The sequence below is a fragment of the Nothobranchius furzeri genome, chromosome 3, assembly GCF_043380555.1.
Source record: "Nothobranchius furzeri strain GRZ-AD chromosome 3, NfurGRZ-RIMD1, whole genome shotgun sequence".
In the NCBI taxonomy this organism is placed as follows: domain Eukaryota; kingdom Metazoa; phylum Chordata; class Actinopteri; order Cyprinodontiformes; family Nothobranchiidae; genus Nothobranchius; species Nothobranchius furzeri.
Genome location: NC_091743.1, coordinates 73,781,848 through 73,789,038, shown reverse-complemented (window position 1 = coordinate 73,789,038; position 7,191 = coordinate 73,781,848). Strand labels below are relative to the sequence as shown.

The window sequence follows — 7,191 nt, the reverse complement described above, 5'->3', positions numbered from 1 at the left end:
AGGAAATCGTTATCAGACTTCCCTCCTCTTGAGGCATGAGGCAACTCAGGGCTCACCAGAAACAAAACATAAACAAAAGGGTCCGATACTGGCAAGTATTTTATCCATCTAACTCAGGGGTGTCAATATGCAGCCCGCGGGCCGTATCCGGCCCGCAAGCGGGTTAAATCCGGCCCGCAAAATGGTTGTGTAAACTTTATTTTCATACTTTACAATGTAGAGTGAAAATAAAATTATCTTTGTGAGCAAGTTTTCTCTGTAATGAGTATAAATAAAACAAAGCTGTGCTCAAGGCTCACACAAGAACTTGAATCACATCCTGAAGTTGGCCGCCACTCAGGATGTGACTTCTGATATTGATGTGCTGGTGAAAGCTAAAAGATGTTAAGTAAAATGAGTCAAATATACTTTAAGTGCTGCATGAAACTGATCTAGCCATGTGATCTGTAAGCTCTTTGAATCACTAAGGAATGTATTTTTTATGTATTGATTTATTTATTTATTTCAAATTTTCAAGTACACTTCAGGTGTTGTACTTGTACTAAACTGTCCTCAGGCTCCAGCCTTGTTTTATATTGATTGTATTAAAACAAAGAAAACAATCTGAAGTTGTTTTTAATTTACCGGTTCGGCCCACTTGGGACTAGATTTCCCTCCATGTGGCCCCTGAGTTAAAATGAGTTTGACACCCCTGATCCAACTATAGGGGATGCAAATTGCTAAAATTAGTCCAAGCTTAATCAATACTTTTACCTAATTGTAAAGGAACTTAATTACTCTTGATTTTACATCCTTTTTACTTGCTAACCTTAATTGCTTAATATTTCTTTTATATTAACCTTTGATTTTAATTTTACTTAGTTTTATTCTTTGTAATTTAATGTTATAATGCTCAACATTTTAATTGCTTGATTTTGAATCATATTTTAATTTAACATTCTTTCAGTTTGATACTTCTTGATTAAATAATCTCATATTTTGATTTTATGCTTTAGTTTGAATTGCATTTAACTTTAGTTCAATAGACATATGCTAATGTTTTAGTAGAAGTGTAATGATTTTACTTGTTTTACCTTACTAACAAAAAAATTACAAAATAACAAAACCCAAAAAACATATTTTATATGGATTTGCTGTTTTTCTTGATCATTTATACCGCAGCCTTCTGACTGTGTTGAAATGTCTCCGGCGAATTATTTTACTCATCTAAATTTCTTAGGTAATTACATTGATGATAGCTTCTTTCTCATAAGGGCCTAGCTCAGGTCTAACCCTTTACCCCTAACCCCAGAACCCAGCTGGAATCAACAAGGCTCATGCAGCATCTCTGGATCTGAATCTGCCCGCCCTGCTACACATCAGGATTATACGATATCCCTTGCCACCAGGTTCAGTGGGATCCATAACACAGGATTGTGTAACTTGAAAAGATGTTGCACGAGTGCTATGTCTAAAAATAGCGTATCGCACAGAGAGTTTTTTTCATTGCACTTGTTACCAGAGCTGGATTAAATAAATGGACTACACTAGGCAGGCTGCATTCTTTGGGCCCCCCCTCCATCGACGTTATTTAATGAATTGAAATCTGAAACTTACCATATTTACTTATAAAAGTTCATTCACATTTTATATAGCCTAGTTTTTGGTTACAAATTGGTTGTTTGTGTGCCAAAATAAGTCATGTGTTGCATGTTAAACATCCTATCAGACAATTTTTTGATAATAACTTATACGTCATTACACAGCTGTATTAAATGCTAATAAATTATCCTCATCGATTGGGAGTGCCATTGTCAAGGCGGTAGTACCAGTAAATAACCACTAGGTGTCATTAAACTATGTAAACAGAGCAAATATGTGTCTCTTATTTGCTCTGTTTATATTTAATCACTACATTTAATTAAAACGATTTTCTGCTAAATACAATAGCTTACAACATTTATAAATGTTGACAAATTAATCACATGATGGTGGAAAGACATTCAAGAATAAATAGATTAATTTGAATGGACTGAAGCATGTTTTAAAGGCGCAAAAACAAACTATAAACACGCAGCCTAAATTATTACAGTATAGATTTAATACAATCTATAATCTTAAAAGAAAGTGTTTTAATAAAATGAAAACGTTATCTTAAGTTTTGATCTTGCTTTATGCTCATTCAGGCTGTTTTTGCCTCTGCTGAATCAGAAATTCTGTGTCAATTTTCTGAGTGTAAACTTATTGTTTTGCTATTTGAACATTAATAAAAATATTTGAAAAATAATTAATAAAACCAGCAACACTTACCAAGGAAACCATTCAGCCTTCCAGCATCACAGGCCTCAGTCACAGAAACACGTCTGAAGAAATGTTCCTTGGTTAAACTTCGGTTTATTTCTCCAGATTTCCTCTATGATGCCGAAGAATATCCAATATTTTGAGAGGGATGTTTTAGTGCAAAGTACTCACTCATCCTGTCATCAGTTTGGTACCACTTTGCAGGATCAGATGGGTAGCTAGTTGTTAATACCCTTTCTGGGTCTAGAGGCTCCTGTAAGATTATAATGGGCTCACTTCTGGCTGGCTGCTGTTCTTCCAGTTTGTCCTTCTGTGACGGCGTTGATGTTGACTGCGTTGGCGCTACAGCGTCTTCCGCCGCATTTCCCGTTGCATCTTCCACCGCGTCTTCGGGCCGTGTCTCCTCCGGGTCTGGCTTGGGTCTGGCCTCTGGCTCTGCTGACTCGAGCAGGTTCACAGCTGTCGGACGGCTGCCCGAGCAGCCCGACAGAAACTTCTGTAAAGCCCCCCGCTGTCTCTTCTTTTTTTACGTTTTGCCGCACCCGAAAGCATCGTGAAAGTTAGCCCACTCAAAAACACCTGCTAGCTTTGTTGTGTCCCGCTCTGACCGCTTCTCTGACATCCTTAACTGGGTGGCGCCTTAATGTGACGTAGCCAATAAAACGGTCTATGGTTAAGATAAACGTCACTATTTTTACTTAATTAATAAATATTTAAATAAATTGTAGATAGGAGTCCTATCTACAAATTCTATCATAGGGCATTTGTACATTTAATTTTTAATTTATTTATTTTTAATTTTGTTCCTCTGTCTGGGCCCCATCCAGCCAATCAGGCCCTAGGCACGTGCCTACTTTGCCTTTGCGTTAATCCGGCTCTGCTTGTTACATTTAAGTAGCATTGTACAGCCCTGCTTTACATCGCACTTTGGCAGGGTTTTAACATGAAGATTGAATATAAAAACATCACCCATGTTTAGCTCTCATTTCTTGAAGGTCGAAGTGGGGTTTGAAGAGATCACTTTGAGGTAACAACTCCTTTGGTTTATATCTTCTTTACGTTCATATTTTAACGTTTGTATTTTGTTGGTTCATGACAGTGTTGTACTTGCTTACATGCTTCATTCTAATTACACACTTTGAAGAATCTGCACAAGAAAGATATATTCCGTAGCACTTGTGTCTGGCGGCTGAACCAGTCATGTCAAAACATCACAATTTGCAGTAATTCACTAAAAGTGATATACATTTTTTAGTACATGTTATCAGATGTTAAGCTGTTAGGTGTTATTTATGTTATCAGATGTTAAGCTGTTAGGTGTTATTTATTTATTAAAAAGATATTTCTTTCTTTGAATTGTCATCCTAGTGACCTAGTTTGTTAATAAATCACGAAATGGTAAAATGTAAACAGTAGAACAAAATAATTTAGAACCATCATCAACATTTTTAATAAGATCAATTAACATTTATTTCCTTTTATTCACAATCACAGTCAAAATGTTTTAGAATAGACAATTGTATAGAAAAACACTTATTTTTTAATTGTGTTGTGAAATCATGTTTGAAACCCACTTTAGAAAAGGTTAGGAAAATATACCCGTTATATACCGGAAATATACCATGTTTTTAACAACAAATAGATATTTGTTTTATCTTTGTTATACAGTGCTAACAATACTCTCAGAAAATTACTAACAATGAACTAACAACAATTTCGACTCACTACTCTTGACTTCAACATCTACTTTGTTCAGAAAAAAATATTTTTATTATTTTAAAATCTCTATTTCAATTAGATGAGCTCAATAAGATGAGTTTGTTTTAAATGTGTTCATAAACTGTTTTCATTTGGAAGATGCTTTAATTATCTTCAATAGTTATTTATGATTTTTATTTAATGTCATCATCATGAAATTACATTTTCTTCAACAGAAGTGTGTAGACTCCAAAACTTCTTCATAAAATTATCTGTCATTACTTATGAGAAGTAAGCAATTGATTTTTTTTTTTTCATTTAGACATTTTCTCTGTAGATCCGGATTTCTGATTCCTGGGATTTGCACACCCAGGCTTCTACCATAGCCTGACAGCAATTTCTCTTCAAACCCATGAATTCCTCATCATATATCTACAATGTGTTGAACAATCTGAACTTTCGGAGCAACGCGACCACATCTGCAGTCAGAAATGTGATCGCCGTTGTGCTTGGCCTCATCATCATTTTCATCAATGGGACACTGGTTCACACCTTCAGAAAAAATCAGGTCTGATTTTGTTGTTGTTTTGGGATGTTTGTGAATTATCAGCTCATGTTTACAAAATAAATCATCATTAGTCAGTGAAGATGACACTTTTCCTCTTTTTCAGATATTTTACATGAAACCTCGTTACATCCTGTACATCCATCTGGTGGTGAATGATATGATCCAGCTGACTACAACAATCACCCTTCTTGTCTTTAGCTATGTGTTACACAATATCAACTCATCTCTCTGTTTACCCATTGTTGTTGTTGCTGTTTTTACCACCCACAACACCCCATTAAATTTAGCTGCAATGGCTGTGGAGTGCTACGTTGCTGTATGTTTCCCTCTGAGACACGCTGAGCTCTGCACCATCAAACGAACATATATTCTGATCGGTTGTATTTGGGCCTTGAGCTCTCTGGCAGTTGTGCCTGATATATTTATTCATCTGGCAACGGATCCTTTATGGTTATTTTTTTCCTTAGCATTCTGTGATAAGGATAAATTGTTTTGACAACCAGTTAGCATACAGAAGAGGGATATTTCCTATGTAATTTATTTGACTGGAGTTTGGCTCACTCTTTTTATCACCTATTTTAAAATTTTCTTTGCTGCTCAAAAAGCTAATTCAGTGGATGGAAACGAAAACAAGGCCAAAAATACCATCCTGCTTCATGGCTTCCAGCTCCTCATGTGCATAACATATCTAGACCCTATGATAAAATCATCTTTTGTGGTTACTTCCCCTGAAATTTTACCTCATTTAACCTATTTCTGGTACGTCTTTGTCCACATTCTCCCCAGGTTTATCAGTCCAATGGTGTATGGGCTAAGAGACAAGACTTTTAGATGGCATCTAAAAAAATATCTGCTGTGTAACATCAGAGCAGGCAATAAATTGTATCCTTCAGGGAAACTTCAGCTTGTTTTATATAATAGTTAAATATTTTAACACAATTCAAATTATTTGCATGTTTTCTCAATAACTGTATACTGCTGCAAAATTAGCATCCTGCTATTAGAAAATACATTTGCTTGCATCTGAGGGTTCATATCATTTACAAAATCTGCCACTTTTCATGTTTAAAGACCTTATTCACAAGTTATTTTTTTTTTCTTATCTGCCTACTTACCTGTGGGGAAAAGTTTGCTATCCAGCAAAAAAGAAAGCAAGTATTTTTGCTGCAGTTCCTTTAGTTCTGCTGAGGCCAAGGATTATGTACCCACTTTAAAGCGATATATTTTTATTAGGGTTAGAGGTGTGTGTGTGTGTGTGTATGTGTGTGTGTGTGTGTGCGTGTGTGTGTGTGTGTGTGTGTGTGTGTGTGTGTGTGTGTGTGTGTGTGTGTGTGTGGCTTTAAGTGATAATGTGTAGTTTTTACAATTATTCTCTGGAAGTATCCATCAAAATGTTGCTGAAAATGAAATAGATGATGTAGAGTTTTTGAAAAATATTGGCAGCTTTGTAACATATCTCCATAAAAATAGTCTAAAATACCTGGGAGTGGGTTTAAGTCTCCGTCTAGTAAGGACAAAATGTACTTAATGATTTATAACAAGCGGTTACAAAACTTTCGCCATTCTTTTTCTACACATTTACCTCTTCGCTCGTTGCCAGTAGTGAAAGGGAGTCTGATGTGCATGTCATTTTGTTGGAGGTTGCACTCCCAGGGATTTTTGACTCTAATGGCCATACTTGCCTTACTCGAACACAAAACCAAATATACATTGTTTAAAGGTCACCTTCATATCAAGACCAGATTGGAAAATACTAAGTTAGAAGTCCCAGCAGACCACAAAAACTAGATTTTCCATTTTTGTTTCAATAAAGAAAATGCAGAATTGATTGTATAATGGTACTTTGTACTGCTGAAAATTGACCTCATTTAAATAAAAGTCATTCTAATAAAAGACTGGACAAAAATCACACAAAATCCCACTGAGGGCCAACAATGGCCCCTGCACCACATTTTAGAAATGACAGACCTCCACAGTCAACAGAGGTCTCATATGCATGAAGGATTTGAAACACAACAATGTGACATGTGCCTTTTTCCACTCAAACATCCAAATATGTCAGGAATGAAATGCCCATTAATGAAATGCCCATAAAAATGACTACAGCCTAGGGCTGAACAGTATATCGATATTTTTAAAATATCAACAAAAATTCAAACAAGATGACTTTAAATCAGTATAGCTTGTCAAGTCGCTCGCATAGCAGCTAGAGGTAGCTGCTAATGCTAACGGCTAGCTTGCTCCATCTCTAAGCAGCCATTACGTTTTCTCACTCGTCTCCTCGATCAGGAAACCTCTGGGTGAATGTTTTGCTTTAAAATTTGCATTTGGCTTTGTTATTTTTAATTATTTGAGGACTGTTCATGTTTCAGCAAGCCTTGTCATCATGGCTGCCCACCAGAGTTCTGTTTATCCTGTGTAGCGAGACAGGCTAGACCAGGGGTGGGCAATTATTTTTTCCATGGGGCCACATGAGAAACAGAAAATATTGTGGAGGGCCAGGCCAAAAGGCTGAAGTCAATTATGCATAATATTAATGGTATTTCCAAAGCAGTAAATACCATTGTTTTTTCAAGCTGGTAAGAGTAGTATGGGGTTAGACGCGTGCATGGGTCCACATCGCGCATGTGAACGGGACTCGCGAG

General features: G+C 36.3%; 1 pseudogene; it reads left to right on the top strand.

Annotated features, from left to right (window-relative positions):
* The first annotated feature begins 4,398 nt into the window (after nucleotides 1–4,398).
* LOC107385933 (odorant receptor 131-2-like) lies at nucleotides 4,399–5,471 on the top strand (annotated as a pseudogene).
* Nucleotides 5,472–7,191: the final 1,720 nt, after the last annotated feature.